Raw genomic sequence first — 26,429 nt, 5'->3', positions numbered from 1 at the left:
TCCCATTCACAATTGCACCAAGAAGCATAAAATACCTAGGAATAAATCTAACCAAAGATGTAAAAGATCTGTATGCTGAAAACTATAGAAAGCTTATGCAGGTAATTGAAGAAGATATAAAGAAATGGAAAGACATTCCCTGCTCATGGATTGGAAGAATAAATATTGTCAAAATGTCAATACTACCCAAAGCTATCTACACATTCAATGCAATCCCAATCAAAATTGCACCAGCATTCTTCTCGAAACTAGAACAAGCAATCCTAAAATTCATATGGAACCACAAAAGGCCCCGAATAGCCAAAGTAATTTTGAAGAAGAAGACCAAAGCAGGAGGCATCACAATCCCAGACTTTAGCCTCTACTACAAAGCTGTCATCATCAAGACAGCATGGTATTGGCATAAAAACAGACACATAGACCAATGGAATAGAATAGAAACCCCAGAACTAGACCCACAAACGTATGGCCAACTCATCTTTGACAAAGCAGGAAAGAACATCCAATGGAAAAAAGACAGTCTCTTTAACAAATGGTGCTGGGAGAACTGGACAGCAACATGCAGAAGGTTGAAACTAGACCACTTTCTCACACCATTCACAAAAATAAACTCAAAATGGATAAAGGACCTGAATGTGAGACAGGAAACCATCAAAACCTTAGAGGAGAAAGCAGGAAAAGACCTCTCTGACCTCAGCCGTAGCAATCTCTTACTCGGCACATCCCCAAAGGCAAGGGAATTAAAAGCAAAAGTGAATTACTAGGACCTTATGAAGATAAAAAGCTTCTGCACGGCAAAGGAAACAACCAACAAAACTAAAAGGCAACCAACGGAATGGGAAAAGATATTTGCAAATGACACATCGGACAAAGGGCTAGTATCCAAAATCTATAAAGAGCTCATCAAACTCCACACCCGAAAAACAAATAACCCAGTGAAGAAATGGGCAGAAAACATGAATAGACACTTCTCTAAAGAAGACATCCGGATGGCCAACAGGCACATGAAAAGATGTTCAACGTCGCTCCTTATCAGGGAAATACAAATCAAAACCACACTCAGATACCACCTCACGCCAGTCAGAGTGGCCAAAATGAAGAAATCAGGAGACTATAGATGCTGGAGAGGATGTGGAGAAACAGGAACCCTCTTGCACTGTTGGTGGGAATGCAAATTGGTGCAGCCGCTCTGGAAAGCAGTGTGGAGGTTCCTCAGAAAATTAAAAATAGACCTACCCTATGACCCAGCAATAGCACTGCTAGGAATATATCCAAGGGATACAGGAGTACTGATGCATAGGGGCACCTGTACCCCAATGTTTATAGCGGCACTCTCAACAATAGCCAAATTATGGAAAGAGCCTAAATGTCCATCAACTGATGAATGGATAAAGAAATTGTGGTTTATATACACAATGGAATACTACGTGGCAATGAGAAAAAATGAAATATGGCCTTTTGTAGCAACATGGATGGAACTGGAGAGTGTGATGCTAAGTGAAATAAGCCATACAGAGAAAGACAGATACCATATGGTTTCACTCTTATGTGGATCCTGAGAAACATAACAGAAACCCATGGGGGAGGGGAAGGAAAAAAAAAAAAAAAAAAAAAAAAAGAGGTTAGAGTGGGAGAGAGCCAAAGCATTAGAGACTGTTAAAAACTGAGAACAAACTGAGGGTTGATGGGGGGTGGGAGGGAGGGCAGGGGGGGAGGGAGGGCAGGGGGGGTGATGGGTATTGAGGAGGGCACCTTTTGGGATGAGCACTGGGTGTTGTATGGAAACCAATTTGACAGTAAATTTCATATATTAAAAAATAAAAAAATAAAAAAATAAAATAAATAAAAAAAAAAAAAAAAAAAAAAAAAAAAGAAGAGTAGATCTTAAATGAATATACCTGAGTATTGATAGTTGGAGGAGGGCAAGAAAATCATTTGCCGAAATATGGGAACCTAAAAGTTCATTATCCTCTCAGTTTTCTCTGGCACTCTGTAGGGACACACACACACACACACACACACACACACACACACGGCTGATGTATCCATTTACTATGCACTATAGAGTTACCTCTCTCACAAGCAGTCTGTAAAAAGTGTTATAGTGAATACAATAGGTGTTCCATTAATATCTTGATAGCATAAAGGAAAAAGAGTGAAGTATTTCCAAACCAGTAGGACTTAGGCTTTAAGCTATATTTAGCTGGGTTTTGTTATCAAATCAGGTGTCAAGGAGCAAAATGATCAAGAGGTAAAAGGATGAAAAGAAATAGAGTGTGATTACTATCTGACATAGTTGGAAATGATGAAGATTCATCGAAGCTAATGCCTTGAGCATCTTTACTGAGCAGATTCCTCATAAATAATCGAGCACTTAGTGTAATATTGGTTACCATCATTTTAGTTAAAAGATGCTAAATGCTTATTAAATAACAGTCTATTTCTTGGGTTGTGCAGGCTAGAGTCCCTAGAGACAACATATAACACTTGATCTCAGCCAAAAGGCCAACAGGAAATAGTCACGATCCATTTGGAAACATTACCGACCTACAGTACATATTCAATTACTACCAAGAAAGAGGAAAACAAAAAAAAAACCCTTAAATGTATACTACTACAATTTATTTTAATGTTTGTAGGAGAATACCATTAAGCTTATACTTCATTTTTGAACTTTTTTGTATGTATTCTTCAGTGATCTTATTGTTTACTACATAATATATTCAATAAATAAGATCTATTTTCTCTCACACTACATTATCATCTTAAAGGGGAAACTTAGATGTCCCTACTCAAATCTGATTTTTATGTTGTCATTAGTCTAATTTTTAAATAACTGCAATTTTCAAAAGTTTTACAGTTGGGAACACTGTGTTATGTTTTTTTTCTTTCTTTCTAGAAACAAATGTCCATGAATTTCAAAAATATAGGTGGCAAAACTTTGAGGAAGGTATACTTTGTGGATACAACAAAAGCTGGTTTTAGTCATTATGATATTTTAAGCTACAATTCGTGTTTTCCAAATCTTCTGGAGTTTTAGCTGTGATTTGCAAGTGATTTCTTTGTCACTTTTAAAAGTATGTGTCCACCCCATTATTTCATGAAGACAACTGTGCTATTTAACCATGCTACTCTTGAGTAGTTAGTAGAACAGAGACATCATCAGAGCAGGAGCTAAATGTCTCAGGAGGAACACAATGCCCTCTTTAACATCTACACGCAGTGGGCATTTGTTTCGATTTGATTCATTAGACATGTGCCTAAGTTCCTAAGTATACGTTTTCCCTTTCACTCTTATAATTCCATCTAAAGGAGAAAATATTATTCCTACTCCTTATACAAGTTGGCATGCATGCTTAACAACATTTGGTTTCTGTTGATAAGCAGTAAAAACAATTGTAATAATAGAGAGATTAAGGAACACTTTTTATGTGGCAGGTATTGTTCTAAGCTCTTTTCATCTATTCTCTCATTTAAATCCTCCATTAAGTCTACAAGTTAGGTATATTATTGTATAATTATTATCATCACGACACAGATGGGAAACTGAGGCACCAAGGTGTTAAGTGACTTATCTTTAGTAATACAAGAGATATGATAAAGTGAGATAAGCTCTGAAAGCTGGAAATGTGACTACAGAGCCTGGGTTCTTAGCTAATGTACGTATTGCTTCCTGAAAAATCAAATCCAGTCCAATTTAGTAAATATTCAGCGTAAGTTTCTATTGTGCAAAGTATGGCTGTACAGCCTGCTGCAGCCTCGATACTGAGGTATCGAAAGCAATCCCGATAGAAACTATAAGACAGACAAATAGCAGACAAATCTTGGAATGTGGCACAAAAACAGTATTTGAGTGTTATCTTGCTTTATACTTCAGATTCAACATGGAAACTCAAAGGTTTAAGAAGATGCACAATGACAAGCTAAAAAGTAAAAGAAGCTATGAGGTAAGATCCACTGATAAAGCATGTGGCAGCCGTATTTAGGAGAAACATCATCAAGGATGATGACGTGACCTGAATTTACTAGAAGCAGATTTTGAGTAATGGTATCAGTTTTTGACAAGAACTCATATGACAGGACTTCACATCCCACCTCTGTCATCCATTTGTGATCTTAGCAATATCATTATTCATCTGTGAATCTCAGTTTCTCATGGGATTTAGAAACTAAGGGTAAAAAATTTCAGGTGACATAATAAGGATTGAAAATTTAGTGCATGAACAGTTTATGCTGGGGAAAGCTTATTAAAATATATTAAAAGTATTTTATTTCAGGAATTTTTCATCCATTACCTCATTTCCCACAATAATGGGTGAATTAAGTATATTTATCTTATATATGAAATGTTGAATCTGAAAGAAGTATTAAGCAAGACAACCCTCAAATATTGTTTTGATGTCAAATTTCAAGATTTGTCCACTACTTGGAAAAGTCACAATAAACATTTGCTATATCACTATTTTCATATTTAAAAATTCTATTTTGAAGAAGATAATTTTTCTACATAGCTATAATACACTATTTTTCCATCTATACTTATCTCAATAAAATAGCCATTCCAAATCACATATAAACTGATTTATTTTCCTTCCCTTTTTCAATATGGTTTATTCACTAAAATACTATGCCTTTGAGAATACTAAAGTTTGGTTCTGCTATTATTTTTATGAATATTTCCTTTATAAATGACAGCACAAGAGCTTTTGTGAATCAAATATCAAAATCTTGTAAACAAAATCATAACATCCCATCAATTACAAAATTTTGGAGTGTGGAATAATCAGATTAGACAGCCACAGTTCATAATTCATCCAAGTTTTCTACCACTGCTATATAAAGCAACTTGATTGAACTCCCATAAACACTGAATCATCCCTGTCCTCACTGGGGAAGTCAGGTCTTACACTTCTCCGATGATGAGACTGGAAAGGCATTGCAAAGAGGCTTCAACATTTTTTTTTCTAAAAATGGGAAAAAATTGTCAGGATCATCGGTTCACTAAGCAGCCTCAAAACATCAGAGATGCCCTAGCACTTTTAAAAAATAGTAATTAAGTCTCTGATCGTGATAGATGAGTGATCTTCCTTAACGTGGATTTGCCAATCTGATTATATCCGCAGTCATGCCAGTTTAATTGCCTGAAATAACAAATATGCATTTTTCTATTTGATTTACACATTCACACCTCATCATGACTAACAACCTTCCAATTCTTACAAAATCTAAAAGAAAAGCAGCATATATTTTCCAATTTGGTAAGAAAAGATACAACCCAAAATTTATTTCATATTGTTGGCCCTCAGTCTGACAACCAGAAATAAATCTCTTTTAGCTAAATTTCAGGTTAGTTATCTGATAATACATAATGGGTTTGGGTTGGGGGTTTGGGATTTGAAAGCATCTAAGAATGGGCTTGATTGATTTAAAAATGGAGAGAGTAATGAGCTAATTGGAGAAGAAAGGTGAGATCTGGCAGAGACTGAGCCTGACTGCAGGGTTATAGAGAAAGGACAGGAAACAATGCCACAATGTCACCAGTGCAGCTTGGAACAGAAAAATGGATAAGAAATACACTTTAAAAGTATTGCTCTGTGAGGTGCCTGGATGGCTCAGTTAGTTAAGCATCAGACTCTTGATTTCTGCTCAGGTCACGATCCCAGGGTCCTGAGATCAGGCTCCCACTGGGTGTGGAACCTGCTTAAGATTCTCTCTTTCTCCCTCTCCTGCTCCTCCCTGCCTCACACGCTATCTCTCTTTCTCTAGAAATAAATAAATAAAGTATTACAGTGCTGTGTGTTATGAATGGCAATGTCTCTTTCAAGCTTTTAAGATGTGTCAGTTAATATTGATATCATTTTTTAGGTCATTGAAGGCATATTTTGGTAGGCAAGGCAATGAGATATATTGCCTCAGCATGCCTAAATAAAAGGCCCCTGAGTGTAACTTTTTACAAAAAAAAAAACAAACAAAAAAAAGGATTAAGAAAAGCTTTTAGTAAATATCAATGCAGTATTCTCAAAATGACAAGAACATATTTATATCAGGACTCAATACTTAGAAATTTCTAACAAATGTTTCTTTCTTTTTCTCCCTTCCTTTTCCACATTATATTCTACAAATACATTTAATGCTAAGTGTTTTTTATAGATACCCAAATTATAATCTCACTTCTATTTTGAAGACAGATATGATGTTTCTTCAGTTCATTTGGATTAAATTATGTCCCTATAGTAGGTCTCTTAATTACTGTCTGTATATTCAGTGCTCCCAAGAACCTCTGAGTGTTCAGAAATATTAGCATCTTGTGCCTATCCCTCAGGGAAAAGGTGCATGGTGATCCAAATTTGTCTTTTGTTTTTCTTTATTCCTCATACTGTATGCTTTCCATAAGCAATCCCTCTTCTACACTCATAGGTGCATAGCCTACATGTTCTCTTTCCTCAAACCCAGGTTAATCCCATCTGTAGCTTTTTCATCCCCATAGGTTACAAAACCCATTTTACTGACACATATTAAAAATATATCCAGGGCATCTGGGTGGCTCAGTCAATTAGGCATCAGACTTCAGCTGAGGTCATCATCTCATGTTTCATGAGTTCAAGCCCCACGTTGAGCTCTCTGCTGACAGCACAGAGCCTGCTTCGGATTCTCTGTCTCCCTCTTTCTCTGCCCCTCCCCTGCTTGCACTCTCTCATTTTCATAAATAAAAACATGAAATAAAGGGGCCCCTGGGTGGTTTTCTTGGTTGAACGCCTGACTTCAGCTCAGGTCATGGTCTTGCAGTTCGTGAGTTTGAGCCCTGCATTGGGCTTGCTGCTGTCAGCACAGATTCCACTTTGGATCCTCTGTCCCCCTCTCTCTGCCCCTCCCCTGCTCATGCTCTCTCTCTCTCTCTCTCAAAAATAAATAGGACAAAAATGAAATAAAATAAAAGCATATTCTGGTTCACCAATATGCAATAACTCCATTCCTTCCAGTCATAATTACCCCAGACATAACAGAACAAACAAGCACAGGTAAATTCTAAAAGGTGGAAAGAAATGGGAAGACTGCCTAGAGACAGGGCACGAGGCACATGTAGCAGTGAGTCCCCTGGGTCTCCTTCTTACTCCATATACCCCAGATGAGGACTGCAGGAACTGCCAAACTGGACACACACAGATCAATAAAGCTCCAAGAAAAACCTGTTTTCTCTAGCAAAAGACCAGATCAAGATAGCCTAACAGCAGAAACATCTTTCTGTCAATACCTGCACTAGTCCAGTGAAACACCAACAGAAAAACCATGTTACAGTTTTAGAAGAGGTTACCATCGGGGGAGACTAGGTAAACTGTACCTGGGATCTTTCTATATTCTTTCTTAGAACTGCACGAGACTCTACAATCTCCATACAAAATTTTAATTAATATATTCTGTTTCTAGCTTTGTCCTACCTTCAGCTTAACGTATCTAAATGTCTTTATATTTCAACAGATGTCTAGGTTTTAGAATAAAAGCTTAAAGAGCACATCGAAATTCTACCATCAACCAGTAGATCAGGGAAGGAAGGCCCTTTTTACACCACGCCAAGTTACCTGTGAAGTCCTATGATTTGTTCATTCCATGAAGTTTTTATGAGTTCATTTCATGTGCAAGTCTCCAGGAGCACAGAGGCAACTATGCGATGGTTCTTATCTATTAAGCATTCATAAGTACGTGTTAAATACACACATAAACCAAAATTAGATTTATATAGTGATAAATTCAAGTGCATGCGAGGAGAATATAACTATGAGAAAAGAGCACAGGGAAAGAAAGACTATGGGTGGCAGCCAATTCCACATATAATTGATTCCAATTTGGTCAGAAAGTATGTATAGGAACAAGAGTTGATTCTATGGCTTTTGCACAGTTCTTCTGCTAAGCTTACACCGCACCATTCAATCAATTACTCAGTATCCATTCAACACAACTATGTTGGTGCCTCATGGCATTTTTAAATAGTGTGGATATTCCTGATGGCATGTGTTAGCTTACAGCCATGTTCCTGCTCCATCTTAAAAATGTTTTGACAAAGTATGCCTGGAAGTCTTTGAACTAAATGCTGTTAATAGTCTTATTTTTTGGGGCGCCTGGGTGGCGCAGTCGGTTAAGCGTCCGACTTCAGCCAGGTCACGATCTCACGGTCCGTGAGTTCGAGCCCCGCGTCAGGCTCTGGGCTGATGGCTTGGAGCCTGGAGCCTGTTTCCGATTCTGTGTCTCCCTCTCTCTCTGCCCCTCCCCCGTTCATGCTCTGTCTCTCTCTGTCCCAAAAAAAAAAAAAAAAAAAAAAAAAAAAGTTGAAAAAAAAAAATAAAAAATTAAAAAAAAAAAAAAATAGTCTTATTTTTTGTGAATAAGTCTGACAGTCTTATTTATTGTGAAAACAATTTGGAGGATACTAACATTGAAGGTAATTATGAGAAAAACTAAAGTCTATTTTGCAAACAAATAAAATACCTATAAACTTAAGATCTAAAAAATATTTGAGTCCTATGGGTTTTTTAAATTTACTATTACTTGTTTATATGAATGATAAAGATAAAGAGCCAGATGAAGACATAAAGTGTGTAAGGTCTGGGAGTCTCTCAAGCATAGCAGCTTCCATCCCCTTGGAGTTTGGGATATGTCAGTTTCCTCATATGTGTATATGTTCACCAACCTAGAAACTCTCCAAACCGCAGAATTTAGGGTTTAAGCATGATTGCTTAAATCATCGGCCATTAGTGATTAAATCAGTTGCTAGCATTTTTTGGTCTTCCGTGGAGTGTGTTAATGTGTGTTGGGGTGGGGTGTGGAGCCAAAAGTTCCAATCCACTGGTGATTACATGGCTGGTTCCTCTGGTGACCAGCCCCCATCCTAAAGTTGTCTATAGACCTCTCAGCTAAGAATCTTCTCAGTAACATACTAAAGACCCTTCCAGCACTCAGGAGATTTCAAGGGTCTTAAAAGCTCTGTGCCAGGAAACAGGGCAAAGACCAAATGAATATTCTTTTATTATATCACAACCCTAGTCTTATATTAAGACATTTTAAAATTTATCTTTTAAGTTTCCTATAATCTCTAGATTCCTCCTCCATCCCTTTTGTTTACTTACAGCTTGTGGGTTAAGGGATCTTGCTCTGTAAAATTTCCCACTGTCTGATCTTTGCTAATTGCACACTTATGGTAAAGTTTATTATGTTCCTTTGTCCCTGTATTTCCTGAAAATTTGAAGTTCGATCCATAGACTGGTTCAGACTCAGGTTAGGTCCCTTTGGCCAGACTATAGGAAACATTGTTGTCTTCCTTCTTTGTAATATTAGTAGGCTTTGATTCTTAATGCTTCTATCTCTTAAGTTTTTGGAGATTGTTAAGTGGTGATTTTTCTCTCAACTTATTTAACTAAAAAGAAGAAAAAAATTTAACCCATTGCTCCCCACCCTACCTCCCACATTAAGGTAGAGAAACCTATATAAATAGCACTCTAACTTTTGTAGCATTCAGGTATTTTCAGTTTTCATCAACTTCATGCAGCCAGCATGTTCAATCAAGTTTTCCTCACTTCATTAACCTTTAGCTATTTTACATATTCTGTCCATAGTATTCTGCTTTTTATATCGCTAGCAATTTTTACTGAATGCTAGCTATTGTGAATGATATATTGTGGAGTATCTAGATTTAGCTGTCTATATAAAGCAGGAATTTTCTAGGTCTCAACTGACTGCCCTGAATATTCAGTGAGGTCTCCCCACTCTGGTTCATGGAAGTCTAACATCGCCTGTTCTGTTTGAGTTCTGTAGGTTTTTGAGATTACATTTCTCCAGTATTTGATGTTTTTCTGTACTTGTATATTATATACATATACAGCCAAAGACTCCAGGTACTCTTCTGCAGATGTATGGAGAATTTTTCCTCAATAGCTTTCTCTTATCCAGTACATCTTACTGATAATTTCAGCTTCCTCAGCCTCCCCAATAGCCTATCTTTGTTTTCACATCTCAGTAAGACTCATATGTTCTGCTTGTATTTTCTGTTGCCATATTGTATAGAAATCCCTTCTAGGCCAACATCCTGAGCAAACATAAGTCTCATACATTTTTCTTTTTCAATAAGGGATACATTCCTATAATTCCTATTTTCTGATATCTGAAAATAGTTATGTCATATTTTGTTCACTTTTCTAACGCTTTACATACCGGTATAGGACTAGACCACCTTATCTCAGTCATTGTCAGAAGCAGGGGTCTGGATTCATTTTGAAGGGAGAGCTAACACGATCTGCTCACGGATTATATGTGAGAGATAAAGAAAAGTCAAGAATGACTCTAAGACTTTTACCTGTTCACTTAGAATGATGAAGTTGGAATTCCATTAAGGGGATAGGAATCACCATGGGAGGGGCACACTGTTTGTTTCTATTGCGGGGAGAGGTATGAATACCAAAAACTGAACTTTCAGACATGCAGACTTGAGGTATCTGTTAGAATCCATATAGATACACTAGGTAGGTAGTTAGATATTTAAATGTAAATGTCAGGGAAAAAATGTAGACTAATGACTTAATTGAGGAGTTCTCAATGTGTAGACAAGTCTTGGGCTAGAAAACATTTCCCTACAAATCAACTGTAGATAGAAAAACAGATGACAAGTAGACCTCAGACTTTAGACCTGCTTGGGTCCTCTTTAATGGAAAATGAGTTATTAGTTGAATCACTTTTAATGGAAAATTATTTTACTCTACTTTTTCTTTTCTATATAGGCAGCACACACCAGTGGAACTTTTTTTGTTGTCTTTGAACTTGGTGTTCAAAAGGATACCAAGAGTGCAGTAATGGGGAGAAAGAAATTAAGAAATGAAAGACTAAAGCACACTGAATTCACTGTATAAAAGGAAGAGGAGGAAAAGATGGAAGAGAAAGAACTGTGTATAAGACAAGCTACACATGTGTTTAGAATAGTACATAGGAGGCGCTCAACAACATTTACTCATTAACTGTAGAAATGAATAGTTCACCCTTCTATTTCTATCCAAAATAAGAGCTTATAAGGGGACACTTCCTGGAAAAGCCTCAGGTGGGACTAGTTTAGTTTTGAATTTGGTAAAATATGACTCTTGGAACCCATCAAGAAAAAATAAAGTTATTCAATTTCATTACATTTGGCTCCATATTGGTTTCAAGTTACTTCATACTGTGGATAATGTTACTTTTAAGCCATGGACACAAATGATTTTCTGTTTGGTTCCATCCCAAACTAATGTTAGCATTTTAATAATTGAATTTGAAATGGCTTTCTTTTGTTTACTGAAGCAGTGGTGGTTATATCACAAGACTGTAAATCACTTAGGCAGTAATAAAGATGCTTCTACAGTATTACACAAGACCTAAAGTATTGTCTGTGCATTTTGTGAGAACAAAGGCCGTTGAATTTTTTTTTCAGTTTGTGCAGGATTTTACCTAATTTTAAGGCAAATAGTTATTTTTATTATATACTACACACACTTGAGGGTCTAAGAAATATATTTTTTCTTGACTGAACAAAATTATTCACTGCAAAATACTTAAATACACCTAAGAATATTCCCACAATGACTGTAAAGTGAATAAGAAAGCAGTGTTCAAATTATCAAATGAAAGTGTAGAGAAAGCAGGACGAAAGGTGACTGAGATCCAGCTGTCATTGGGTCACTCAGTTCTTGTCCCAGATGTACCAAAGAATTGGAGACCCCAGATCAGAATGGGGAGATAGAGGGGCGCCTGGGTGGCTTGGTCGGTTAAGCGTCCGACTTCGGCTCAGGTCATGATCTCACGGTCCGTGAGTTCGAGCCCCGCGTCGGGCTCTGTGCTGACAGCTCAGAGCCTGGAGCCTGCTTCCGATTCTGTGTCTCCCTCTCTCTCTGACCCTACCCCATTCATGCTCTGTCTCTCTCTGTCTCAAAAATAAATAAATGTTAAAAAAAAAAAATAGAATGGGGAGATAGAGTTTATCAAGTAGGTAAGTAGAATACACTTGCAAGAGTAAAAGCAGACCACTGCCAGAAGAAGAAGGATGGCAATGGCTCCAAGAAGCTCTACCTACAACATTTTAAGCCTGTTTTGTGTACATGTGAATTTGGCTTTATTGATATTTTTGATTGACACCTGGTGGTTATATGACATTATGGCTTCTCAGCATGCACCTACCCATGATGCATTCTATTTGCATTTATTTATGTATTGTGTATTTACGAGTGTCTTATGAGCTTTTGTTGTGACCTTAAAAGTACTTAAGGGCAAGGTGCACATTTTGAGCACATGCTCAGCTCTTATAAGTCCCCTTGTAGCTTTTGAGCCAGCTCTGTGGCAAGGCCTTTCCTGTTCTGTTAGCCCTTAGAGGTAGCTCTGAAAGTGTGACTGTTAACTTTCAGGGTGGCTCCAAAGGTGTGGCCAGCACCTGCTTTATCCTTCCTTGCTCATGTCTACCTAACACAGTGTTTTGCGACTTGACAAGGTCATCCAATTAGCAGGTTACAGAGTTATGGATAGGACCCAGGATTTTCTTATCTAAAATTGCTGCAGGTTAGCATATTCAAGAAGCAGAGGAAGAATGGGGCACTTGGGTCACTTAGGGGGTTAAACGTCTGACTTCAGCTCAGGTCATGATCTCGCGGTTTGTGAGTTCAAGCTCTGCAACCGGCTCTGTGCTGACAGCTCAGAGCCTGGAGCCTGCTTCGGATTGTGTGTCTCCCTCGCTCTCTGCCCCTCCCCTTCTCACACTCTCTCTCACTCTCTCAAAAATAAACATTTAAAAAAAAAAAAAAGAAGGGGAAGAAAATAATTAAAGTTGAGATCATTTTCTACCACAAAACAATTGCAGGGGCGCCTGGGTGGCTCAGTCGGTTGAGCGTCTGACTTCGGCTCAGGTCATGATCTCGCAGTACGTGAGTTCAAGCCCTGCGGCGTCAGGCTCTGTGCTGACTGCTTGGAGCCTGGAGCCTGTTTCAGATTCTGTGTCTCCCTCTCTCTCTGACCCTCCCTTGTTCATGCTCTGTCTCTCTCTGTCTCAAAAATAAATAAACGTTAAAAAAAATTAAAACAAAAATTGCAGAAGCTAACTTAGTTTTTCAAAACTAAACTAGGTGTGTATATGGTCCACTGGTATCCAGCTTTATAACTCCTGTTTGTTCGGGTAAGTATCCTGTTCCCGCCACCACTGTGGCTTCAGCTGTCTTGCTGTTAGCAGCTAATTCCTTTTCACACAGAGTCACAAATTGCGGATAAAGTTTTAACCCTTCTGCTTTTCCAGAGTTAGAGTGATACTGCATGTTTCTGCCTTTTATTCTCCCACCAAGGGTGGCTTGAGGGATGATAAGAATGTTGCCAAGGAGCTCTAATACAGACACGTGCTTGCCATTTTCTGTTTCACTTAATCATATTAACCATTTTGTGAAGAAGTTTTTTATTAGGTGCCTTGGAAAAACACACATAGATCACTAATGCTCCCTGAACCTCCTGGGTCTCGGTGAGCCCCTCGGCTGGGTGTACTTACAGCCAGCCCCGCAGGCACTGATCCAGAACACCCCGGGCCTGAGGTATCCGGCCACCCTCAGCCTGGGCTCAAACCCTGGCAATCTAACATGTCCAGGTCCTGGGCTTGAGGCCATTTACATTTTTATCCATAGTAACTGATATGTAATCTTTGGAAGAATTATATTTTGAGTACATTTTCTGGTAGTTTAATGACTGTGTTTCCCAAAAATTCACATGGTGAAGTCTTAACTCCCAATGTGATAGTATTTGGAGGTGGGACCTTTGGAAGGTAATAAGGTTTAGATGAGGTCATGAGGATACAGTCCTCAGGATGAGATTAGTGCCCAAAAAGAATAAACCAGATAACCTGCTTTCTTTCTTCTCTCTTCTATTTCCGCACCATTTGAGGATACACCAAGAAAGCAGCCATCTGCAAGACAGATGACTTCACCATAATTTAATGATGTTGGCATTCTGATCTCAGGTCAGACTTACATCCAGAACTGTAAGAAATAAATGTCTGCTATTTAGGACACTTAGTCCATGGCATTTTGTTATAGCAGCCTGTGCTAAGACACTGTATTGGATTTCGATTCTTCTATGACTTGTAAATAGAGATTTCCAAAGGTCTGCTGTTTTAGTGAATCAAATTTTTTAAATTTTATTAATAAAGTAAATTTGAGAGAGAGAGACAAAGAGAGACAAGAGAGTGAGTGGGGGAGGGGCAGCGAGTGAGGGAGACACAGAATCTGAAAGAGGCTCCTGGCTGTGAGCTCTCAGCACAGAGCCCAATGTGGGGCTCGAACTTACAAGCCATGAAATGACGTGAGCCAACTATCATATGTTCAAGCAATTCTACTTTTGGGTATTTATCTGAAGAAAACAAAAATATCAATTCAATATATATCAATATATATATATCAATATATATCAATATATATATCTATATATATATATCAATCTATATCTATATCTATATCTATATCTATATCTATATCTATATCTATATCTATATCTATATATATTGCAGCATTATTTACAATAGCTAAGACATAAAAGTAACCTAAGTGTCCATTGATAAGTGAATAAAGATGATGTACGTATGTATGTATTTATGTATGTATATATGCATTCCTTCACTGGACATACTTCATTTTATTGTACTCACTTTATTGCACTTTGTAGATACTGCCTTCTCTACGAATTGAAGATTTATGGCAACTCTCAAGCAAGTCTATCAGTCCCATTTTGTTCTCAGCATTTGCTCACTCCATGTCTGTCATATTTTGATAATTCTTGTAATATTTCAAACTTTTTCATTGTTATATTTGTAATGGTGATCTATGATCAATGATTATGATTTGCTGAAAGTTCAGATGATGGTTACCATTTTTTAGCAATAAAGTATTTTTTCATTAAGGTACGTACATTTTTTTTGACATAATGATATTGCACACTTACTAGTCTACAGTAGAAACAGAACTTTCATATATGTATTGGGAACCAGAAAAAATATTTGTTGTAAAGATCACTTTATTGCTGTGGTCTGGAACTGAACTTGTAGCATCTTCAAGGGATTCCTGTGCCTCAGAATATTACTCAGCATTAAAGAAGAAAGAAATGTTGCCATTTGTGACATCATGGATGGACTTACAGAGTATTATGCTAAGTGAAATAAATCTGAAAAAGACAAATACTTATATGTGGAATCTAAACAAGACAAACAACCAAAATAAAGCAAACTTATAGAGAACAAAGTGTTGGTTGGTTACCACAGCTGGGAGATGCTGAAGGTGAGCAAAATATGTGAAGGGGACTAAGAGGTACAAACTTCTAGAAAAGAAAGAGAGAGAGAGAGAGAGAGAGAGAGAGAGAGAGAGAGAGAGGATGGGACCAATACTGTATGCTCTCACTTCTGTGTTAGAAATTTAAAAATAAATAAATAAACAGATAACACAAATTCATAGAAAACATCAGATCTGTGATTACCAGAAATAGGGGTGGGGAAGGGGGAAATGGAGGAAGGTGGTCAAATTTTCAGTTACAAGTACTAGGGATGTAATGTACAACATGATGACTATAGTTAACACTGCTGTTTGGCATATGTAAAAGTTATTCAGCATATATAAAAGTTGTTGAGAGTAAATCCTCAATGTTCTCATCACCAGGAAAAATAAATGTATTTTCTTTTTTTTTCCCTGTATCTATATGAGGTGATCAGAGTTAACTTACTGTAGTAATCATTTCATGGTATGTGAAATGGTAAGTGAAATCATTATGCTGTACACTTTACTTATGTGGTGATATGTCAATTACATCTCAATATAACTGAGGATAAGACACTTGAAAAATATTATTGATGGATTTGAGTACTGAAAACATATAGCTTTTAAAGTTCTAAAACATAGAAAAGCAGTAAGTTAATAAACAAGAAGTAAAGATCAAACTAGGAAAATATTTAAAAATAACATTATTAGTGAAGTGTTACTATCCGCGATATATATGAAGTTTCCATAAGAAACATTAGATTCTACATAAAATAAGAAGATGCATAAGGAGACAATGTGTAGAGCAAACGAAATTGGCCAATTCACTTAGAAATATATCATGCTTAAAAGTGAAACTAATGTGCAGTTTTAAAGTATTTTGTCTATCACACTTGCAAAGTTATAAATAAATCCTGGAATATATCATAGTTTTCAGGCATAAATTATGTTTAAGCATAAACTAGTACTATCTTTATGAGACATATTTAGGAATGATTTTAACTTTTTTGGTTTGTTTGCCATATTTTGACCCAGAATTTGCATTTTTGGGGATCTAGCTTAAAACCTCCACACTGTGGAATAATTAATGTTCCATACATTTATTTCGTCATTAATCACACTAATCCAAAATTAACATTAAAAATCTCAGAGAGATACTTTTCTTTAGTGGTTACTGATCCCAATACCCACTCTCTTTTTCTTTTTTTTAATACTAGAACATTGATAATTTTAGCTGGATGCATGACCATCTACTTAAACACATTAGCAAGTCTCTGGTAAGTTCAAAATTGCCATATTTTGTCCAGTAAGATAGCAGCAGATGGTGAAAGTCACTGTGTAATAATTTCTGAAAAGAAAATGCTACCCATTCAAGTATGTTTTCTGACATTCAGTCTTATTTAGATGAGACATGGTGACAGCAACAACCTAGGGGATGGTAGCCTAACAGTATAGAAGATACCTCTTTCCCTCCGACTCATCTGGCATTTCAGAATTTTTAGAAAAGACGAGTATGATTATTACATTGTTTAAGACACCACTATCAGTTCTCAAAGAGCATTGACCACGTCTTAACTAATAGTTTTCTGTACTTTCCCAATAATCTACAATGAATATCTACACAGATAACACAAGTCAACATTTAAAAGAAGAAAGTAACCAAAAATAAAACTGGACAGAATTCACTCAACTGGTGTTTTACTGCTAAAGCTGGTGGTCTTAACTCTAAGCTATTTGGGTGCTTAAGAATTTCTTAGGACTTATCACTAGAAAATATTCTATATGTAAGTAATAGATGTAGTATACTGACTTTAAATGAATGCTTTTGTGTGTATATTCATATATACATGAATATAACAGAATTGGGGGAAAGGTAATATATAACAGCCTTGTTGAATTAGCAGAAGGTCCTCTATACTTAGAAAAAAAAAAAACAGAATAATGTTAGCACTATGCTTCTTAGAGAAATCTTGCATTTTAAGCATTGTCAAATAGACTTAGAAATAGTTATTCTGTATAATGATAACCATTAATTTGGGTTAACTTTCTGGTCATAATTAAGTGACTATAATACAACAACCTAGCTCATCGAGTTAGATGAGGATTAAAAAATAATTTATCACTGTAGCTAGCACGCACACATGGAGTTCCATAAAGATTAGTTTTTGTGATTATGATAAACAAATTTAGAGATGAGATACTAAGATTAAGTGACAAACAGAAAACGTATACCTGGGTACCTCTCAATGGACGTTAAGGTTAGAAAGTTAATGTGGATTAATTGAAAAGGACTACTTGGCAGTTAATAATTTTTCACTTATTCAGTTAGTAATTCAAAGCTGGATATGTGCCTTGGAATAAAGATATAACAAAATGCATATTTTAAGATATTGAACCGTGTCAAATTATACTTAACGTGTACTTAAAATTTATTGTGCTATGACCTTTTTACTGGCACACATGACTAATATCCTCCAATGATGCTATAGAGGCAAAGTGTTTTCATAGATGAAATACTTTTATAGGCAGAATGTAGCCTCAATAGAGAATAATTATTTTATTTCTAGTATCATTCAGTATCAAAAGACTGCTTAATATCATCATTAATAAACTTAAATGTAAAAAAAAAGAAAAAATTTAAAAAAATAAACTTAAATGTAATATCTGTCTGGGTGTCATTGAGCACTTTTATAGAAAGTCATCTAGAGTAAGAAGATGCAAGATTATGTTTGAGTTCTATACTACTCCACATAAATTATGTAATGTGTTTTTTAGGTAGGTGAAGGAGTAGAAGTGGGATAAAGTAGGCTGAGTAAATTCATTAGGGATACATGTAAGCTGTGTTTTAATTATACATTATCCCAAGATAATATATACCTAATAAACTATATACATAAATATATATAACTATATGAGAAACTATGTATATAACAGTTTATGTTACTGAAAACCATAGATTTGTAAAAATATATCCATTTTCTTTCTTCTAAGCCTGGCTTTCATGTCTTCTGATATTAATTACCCCATCATTATTTTCCCTTAATTTTTATTACCAATCTTATTAGAATGTAAGCTTCTCAGGAGAGGAATATAGGCTTGTTTTGTTCAACAGTTCATCATCATCCTCAAACTGCCTTGCAATAAAAATGCCATATAGTCTGTTACACATATAAAATGTTTAATAAATACTTATTTTTAACTAAAGAGAATCAGCAACATTAGTAAAGGAAAGAAACTTGGAGATCAAGTTTTTGTAAATAAGAAAACTGAGGCCAAGAGAGGACAGACAAAAAAGCTCAAGATCACAGAACAAGTCTATGGGAGAGATTATATGGTCATGCGAATAGCGGTAATTTTGGGTTTTTTTCTTTAAACGTTATTGCAATATCCATTCTTTCTTCTTTTTAGTAAGATAATACTTCTCATTATTATTTTCAATCACTTTCCCTTTTAACGATAAAGGATAGTCTCTTTAATAAAAATGAGTTGTTGGGAAAATGAATGAACATAACGTTAAGGGTAGTTTCTCTGGTCACCATGCATGATGTTTCTGAAGTATGCAGTGGATAATACATTAAGATTAACTTAATGTATATGGATAACATTTCTACAAACTAGTTTCAGTCATAAAAAATATAGCGCAGAAAATGTCATTTCCAAAGTACAAAAAGTTTCATGGTTGTGCTAGGATTCAAACTGAGGACTTTCTAGTTCAAGTGTAGAATTTTCTATGAAATAAACGTATATATATGTTAAATTAGCACGGTTTCAGAATAAATAATAGATAAATGTAGTGCACACTAGTAACCAATTTTAAGTTTCTATTCCCTTTTCCTCCTTCAGACGCTCTACCTGTTGACTGTATTTTACAACCTCTCTTTCAGTTTGATATGGTCATATGACTGTGTCCACACTAATGGTATATGAACAGAGGCGGTATGTGCAACTTTTGATGTATCATTGCATTGCACTATTTCCCCTGGAAAAAAATGTTAGAACACAGACCTGGTAGTACTTTGTCTTGGACCGTGCAGATCAGGACAATACCTTGGAGTATGGGCAGATTTATAAAGGATCTTGGGTACTGAATGATATTTTTAAAAATGTTTATTTATTTTTGAGAGAGAGAGAGAGAGAGAGAGAGAGAGCGAGCACATGCATGCAAGCGGGGAAGGGACAGTGAGAGAGGGGGAAAAGGATCCGAAGTGGGTTCATTTGGCTCTGTGCTAACATCAGAGAGCCTAAAGTAGGGCTTGAACTCATGAACTGTGAGATCATAACCTGAGCCAAAGTCAGAAGCTTAACCGAGTCACCCAGGATGTCTAGGTCTCATTCTTACTACATCCTTAGCCATATGTATGTAGCCTATACACTAACTAATATAAAGTAAATAAGAAATCAAGAGAGACAGAAGGGATGTAACTCTAACTCAAGCAAGAGATCAGAACTCAGATCCTGGAAGCCAAGAGTAGGTGGAAAATAGAAGACCAAGAATTGGACAGGGTAATTAATGACAACTACAGACTGGGAAACATATACTGCTTATGGACACAAAGAACTCATGCTGGATATGCTTAAGAGTAATAAATAGATAAAAGGAGAAGGTCTGTTCCTTTTCAGGTTATCTCAGAGAAATTAGAGTGGAAATAAAGTAAAAAAAGTAATGAGGATGAAGGTCTTCTCAGGGAGATAAGCAAATAGATGAGAAGCAAGAGAGTTAAATGAACAGTATGGTGAGAATTAATGTGTATCTAAATATGAAGAATTATTTACAAATACACTCATTGAGGTGCTTTTTAAAGGGTTCATTAAGTAGTAGGGACTGAGCTTATATTCTCTTGGCTGAATTAAGTAATGGTTCTGAACCTCAGCTTTATCACCTGAAAAAGAGTGGTTTTAAGAATTTGATAAAAACACGATGGAAAGAAAATGGCACATAAAAGTCTAATCATTCTTGTTTATATCATTGTTAGAGAAAATGAGGCAACTAATTCTCTATAGGATCTGACATCATCAAAGTAGAATATAATAATTTACTTTGAAATTGAAAAATAAGTAGATATCTTTTAGGCAGAGAGCAACATAGGGTTTTTCAAACAGAAGAAAGTATAGACTTAAAGGCAAAGAATCAGGTAAGATCATCATATATAGAGGAAATTAATAGAGATTAACAAAGCTTGGAACATAGGTTACAAAATAGAAAATAACTGAACAAGTAGATAGGGACAAAATCTGAAAGATTTAACTTCCAATTTAAAGATATTAGACATAATCCTATGTGTTAAAAAGCATACTTTTTCTTAACCAAAGAGTGATATGAAAGATATATTTTATACAAAGAAATCCAAGCTTCATTATGGTGTATGGAAGAACAAAACAGGCCACTACAGGGAGATTGGACAAAAGATTTGGAAAGAGAATTGATATCCAAACTAAGTCAGGGGAAACAGGCATACATAAAGAAAAAAAATGATTGAAGAGATAATCTGAAAATAGAATCAGTATCACTTGGTAAATAACTGGATGTGGGAAACTCTGTAACTTGAGAAACTCATGATTCTAATAAGCAAAATCTCAAAAACTGGGAAAGAAATAGATTTTTAGAAAATAAATGAGTAAGTTTTATGAAAGTGTGATTGTTGCCAAAAGTATAGGGATATGGGTATGCCTCAGGTATATATATACTTAAGGTAAAATGATGCATATAAGAGTAACATAAAAATCATATTTTTGCTATATTGTTCATCTCCTATATCTTCATACTTCTTCATAAGGAGTTTGTATATTTAATATTAGCTGCTTACTCCCAAGAAAGTATTTGAATTTCAGTGTGAAGGAGATCGTTGTATGACAAAAGGAACAGAATGAGGAAGACATTAAACATGGCCCCTGCATTTATAAAGCTGAGTCTAGAGTGAGGAAGCAGATAAATTGTGATGGTTAATTTTATGTGTCAACTCTGACAAGGGAAATGGATGTCCATATTAAACAATATTCTTGGTTGTGACTTTGAGTATTTCTGAGTAAGATTACCATTTGAATGAGTAGACTCATTAAAATAGATAGTCTTCCCTAATGTGGGTGAGTATCATCCAATCTGTGAGGGCTCCAATAGAACAAAAAGGTTTATGAAGGAGGAATTCAACCCTTTTTGCTTCCTTCATGCCTTCCTGAGCCAGGATATCAGTCTCCTGCCCTTGAACTGAGATTTGCACCATCAGCTCCCCTGGTTTTTAGGCCTTGAGAATAGGACTGGGATTACACCAATGGCTTTGTGGGGTTTCCATCTTGCAGATAACAGATCATGGGACTTCTCAGGCTCCATAAAAGCATGAGCTAAATTATTAAAATCTCTTTATATAAATCCACTATGGCTTTATTTCTCTGGAAGACTCTAAAACACAAACTAAGAGAAATTTGTTGATCAAGGTACCATCATGACCAATGGTGAGAAGAATAGCAAGGTGAAGTCTAGTTTGTGGGGTTATACTCACATGGTAAATGGAATCACACAGCTATTCTCAGTCATGTTTCCTGTTGAAAGGATTTCTGTCCCTAATATAAATGAAGTGAACACCTTCCAGTAGCAACAGCTAATATATATGAAGAAGAAGAGAAGCAAAAAAACCACTCATCTAATCTAGAAAGGCCTGATGGACAAGCAGGGAGAGGAGAAAAAAAGAAAAACACTGGCCTATATGGAAACCATTTCATCTGAAAACTTTCAACTTCAGTAAAAGGGGTTTGTTTAGTCCTAACAATTTCTTCACCAACTCAGGCTAATATTAAATTTATTCCTCTGTAAAATCCCAAGAAAAACATAAGTAAATTGAAACTAAGAGATAAAAACCTTTCACTGAACTTGTAATTTAATAAAAATTGTTATCTATGGATAAGAAAAGGAACAGGGTGAAGAGGCAATGATGGAAGGGTGCCTTTTCGAAACACACCCTGTTACTGTAGTTTTGGTTTAGAAAATATATAAATATTTTACATATTCACAAAGAAAATTTTAATTTACAAAAGCCCCCTTCACCAAAAAAAAAATTGAAAAAAGTAAGTAAAGAAACTCAACTTTATATCAAGGTGGAGACATAGCCACATACAGAAGTAAATTACTTTAAATGACTTTGAAATAAATTAGAAGCACAAAGAAATAGTAAATATTATTTAGCAGTTTAATATTTTTTTTAACGTTTATTTATTTTTGAGACAGAGAGAGGCAGAGCATGAATGGGGGAGGGTCAGAGAGAGAGGGAGACACAGAATGGGAAGCAGGCTCCAGGCTTTGGGCCATCATCAGCCCAGAGCCCGACACGGGGCTCGAACTCACGGACCGTGAGATCGTGACCTGAGCTGAAGTCGGACGCTTAACCGACTGAGCCACCCAGGCGCCCCTATTTAGCAGTTTAAATTTGGGGTGTAACCAATAATACGAATTTAAACTTATTGTGTAGAATAACACAACTGTGTTTTACCTTAATGTTATAAACCAAATATTTCAGTAAAAAAGAATGAGATCAAGATCCAACCAGTTTAAATTTTATAATGTTAAAATTGAGTCTGAAATATGATAAACCTATAATTTTTCTTAGGAAAACTACATTTTTCTATCTAAAGAAAGGTTTGTATCTTCAAAAACAGCCATGTTGTGAATGACAAGAAAGAGTAAGAAACTCCAGATGAACAATCAAGAGAAATAACAAAAGAATTCTTTGAAATTCAGAGTATTCAATATTCATACTTAGAAATACTGAAGCGACTTTAAAGTTTAATGTAAAAATTTCAAAAACACTGTCATAAAATAATTTTTCTGCCATATAAACCAGTAAAATATTGCTGAAATCATTGACTGAACAAACGCTTTTAGGTCAAATTAGATTTTTGTAAACAAAGAATCCTGTGACTAGCTTCAAAGTTAGTTCTGTTAAATTAAGAAAAAATCCCGGGGCGCCTGGGTGGCGCAGTCGGTTAAGCGTCCGACTTCAGCCAGGTCACGATCTCGCGGTCCGTGAGTTCGAGAGCCCGGTGTCAGGCTCTGGGCTGATGGCTCGGAGCCCGGAGCCTGTTTCCGATTCTGTGTCTCCCTCTCTCTCTGCCCCTCCCCCGTTCATGCTCTGTCTCTCTCTGCTCTGTCTCTCTCTGTCCCAAAAAAAAAAAAAACGTTGAAAAAAAAAAAAGAAAAAATCCCATTTACAATTGTACCAAACATAAGATACACAGAATAAACCTAACCAAAGAGGTGAAAGAGGTATACTCTGAAAACTAGAAAACATTGATGAAAGAAATTAAAGACACAAAAAAGTAGAAAAACATTCCATGCTCATGGACTGGGAGAACAAATATTGTCAAAACGTTTATACTACCCAAAGCAACCTACACATGTACTGCAATCCCTAACAAAATATGAACATCCTTTTTCACAGAACTAGAACAAAGAATCCTAAAATTTGTATGGGACCACAAAAGACCCTGAATAGCCAAAGCAATCTTGAAAATGAAAAGCAAAGCTGGAGACATCACAATTCCAGACTTCAAGTTATATTGCAAAGCTATAGTCATGAAGAGAATATGGAACTTGCACAAAAACGATGGAACAGAAGAGAAGACTCAGAAATGAACCCAAATCTATATGGTCAATTATTCTTTGGCAAAGCAGGAAAGAATATCTAACCGGAAAAAGACAATCTCTTCAATAAATGGTGATGGGAAAACTGGACAGCAGCCTAAAAAAAGAAAGAAACTGGGACACTTTCTTATACCATATGCAAAAGTACACTCAAAATGGATGAAAGAACTAAATGTGAGACCTGAAACCATAAATAAATAAACCATAAAATCTTAGAAGAGAACACAGGCAGTAATTTCTTTGACATCAGCCAAAGTAACTTTTTTGTAGATATGTCTCCTGAGGCCAGGGAAACAAAAGCAAATATAAGCTCTTGGGACTATATCAGGAAAAAAAAGGAAAACAAACAAACAAAAACACCTTTTGCATAGCAAAGGAAACAACCAACAAAACTAAAGGGCAATCTATGGAATGGGAGAAGATATTTGCAAATGACATATCCAATAAAGAGTTAGTATCCAAAATATATAAAAAAATTATACAACTCAACACCCCAAAACCAAATAATCCAATTAAAAATGGGCAGAGGATATGAACAGACATTTCTCCAAAGAAAATATACAGATGACCAAAAGACACATGAAAAGATGTTCATCATCACTAGCCATCAGGAAAATGTAAATCAAAACTACAATGAGATATCACCTCATACCTGTCAAAATGGGTAAAATCAACAACACAAGCAATGACAAGTATTGGCGAGGATGTGGAGAAAGGGAAACCCTCTTGCACTGTTAGTGGAAATACAAACTGATGCAGCCACTCTGGAAAACAGTATGGAGGTTTCTCAAAAAGTTAAAAATAGAACTACCTATGATCCAGTAATCACACTACTGGGTATTTTCCTAAAGAATGCAAAAACACTAATTCAAAGGGATACATTCACCCCTACATTTATAGCAGATTGTATACAATAGCCAAGATATGGAAGCAGCCCCAGTATACATCAGCTGCTGAATGGATAAGGAAGGAGTGTGTGTGTGTGTGTGTGTGTGTGTGTGTGTGTGTGTATGTGTGTGTGTATGTGTATAATTAGGTGTATATACATACACACACACACACACAGAATATTATTCGGCCATATAAAAGAATGAAGCCTTGCCATTTGCAATGACATGGATGGAGCTAGAAAGTATAATGCTAAGCGAAATAAGTTAGAGAAAGACAAATACCATGGGCTTTCACTCATATGTGGAATTTAAGAAACAAAACAAATGAGCAAAGGGAAAAAAGAGAAAGAAACAAATCAAAAACAGAGTTGTAACCTCTAAAGAACACTTTGGTGGTTACTAGAGGGAAGTTAGGTGGGCAGATGGGATAAAGCGTAATAGGGATTAAGGAGGGCACTTACTGTGATGAACACTGAGTAATGTATGGAATCATTGGATCACTATATTGTACACCTGAAACTAACATAACACTGTAAGTTAACTAAATAGAATGAAAATAAAAACTAAAGAAACTACTTCTTTTAAAATTCTCAGGGAAGGGGCGCCTGGGTGACTCAGTCGGTTAGGTGTCTGACTGCCTCAGGTCATGATCTCACAGTTCATGAGTTTGAGCCCCACTTCTGTCTCTATGCTGATAGCTCGGAGCCTGGAGCCTGCTTTGGATTCTGTGCCTGCGCACCTCTCTCTCTCTCTCTCTCTCTCGCTCTCAAAAATAAACACAAAAATAAAATTCTTAGGCAAGTGTTACTCAACATTTTCAGATTTGGATGAGCAAAAGGTAATTCATAAAGGTAATCCGTAAGCAATGGATGTAATTATTTATGATCTATTCGGGATTTCTTTTTAAGTTCCAGTTTAGTTGGTTGTTGTTTTTAGTTTTTTAAAGAAATACATTATGTTAATATTTCTTTTCTGGGAAGCAATATTTCTTTTCTGGGCTTTCAAAAACCTATATATTTGCATGGCATTATTTTGTATGTTATTATTATACACAGAACACCATGGCCATGGTTTATTTAGATTAGATTTATTTATCTTAATTTAGAAAAAACCTGTGGTGTTTACTACTAAAACATTATCTTTAAGATTTTTTTTTAAATGTAAGATTTCAGGCACAAAAATTGAATGGTTAAAGAAATGTCTTTCTATTAATGTGCTGCTTATATAATAACTGAGCACCTCAGAAATAGAGAGTGATATTTAAACCCAGTGGGAAGATCATGAATATCAGAGTTCCACTTAACAAACATTCTTGACAGGTTTTTATTTATTTTTAATATGCTAGCAAAAACATTTAACAGAACTCAGGGTGATTTTCAGTATGCTCTCACACAATCTTAGTACTTCATGTGAACTTCAGGCATCTGTGAAGTGATCATTTACTTTCACTTCTTTCCCAATTCACTTTGTCTAAAATGACTTGACACAACATAAATTTACTTTATTTCACTTACAAATATAAAAAGAGAAGTCTTTTTGTTTTATGAATTAGTTTCCCTTTGTCCATATATCTTTCCCAGCTGACAAAAATAATGTATATTAGAGTCTGTGTTAATCTCAAATTCGTCTAGA

The 26,429-nt window shown here is 35.9% G+C and overlaps 1 pseudogene; it reads right to left on the bottom strand.

The window, feature by feature from the left end:
* Positions 1-13,112: 13,112 nt before the first annotated feature.
* LOC122218505 overlaps positions 13,113-26,429 on the bottom strand; it is a 38,075-nt pseudogene continuing 24,758 nt past the window's right edge.

This window comes from Panthera leo, chromosome B1 (genome assembly GCF_018350215.1).
Source record: "Panthera leo isolate Ple1 chromosome B1, P.leo_Ple1_pat1.1, whole genome shotgun sequence".
NCBI lineage: Eukaryota > Metazoa > Chordata > Mammalia > Carnivora > Felidae > Panthera > Panthera leo.
Note: the sequence above shows the minus strand (reverse complement) of the source record. Positions and strands in the feature narration are given on the sequence as shown.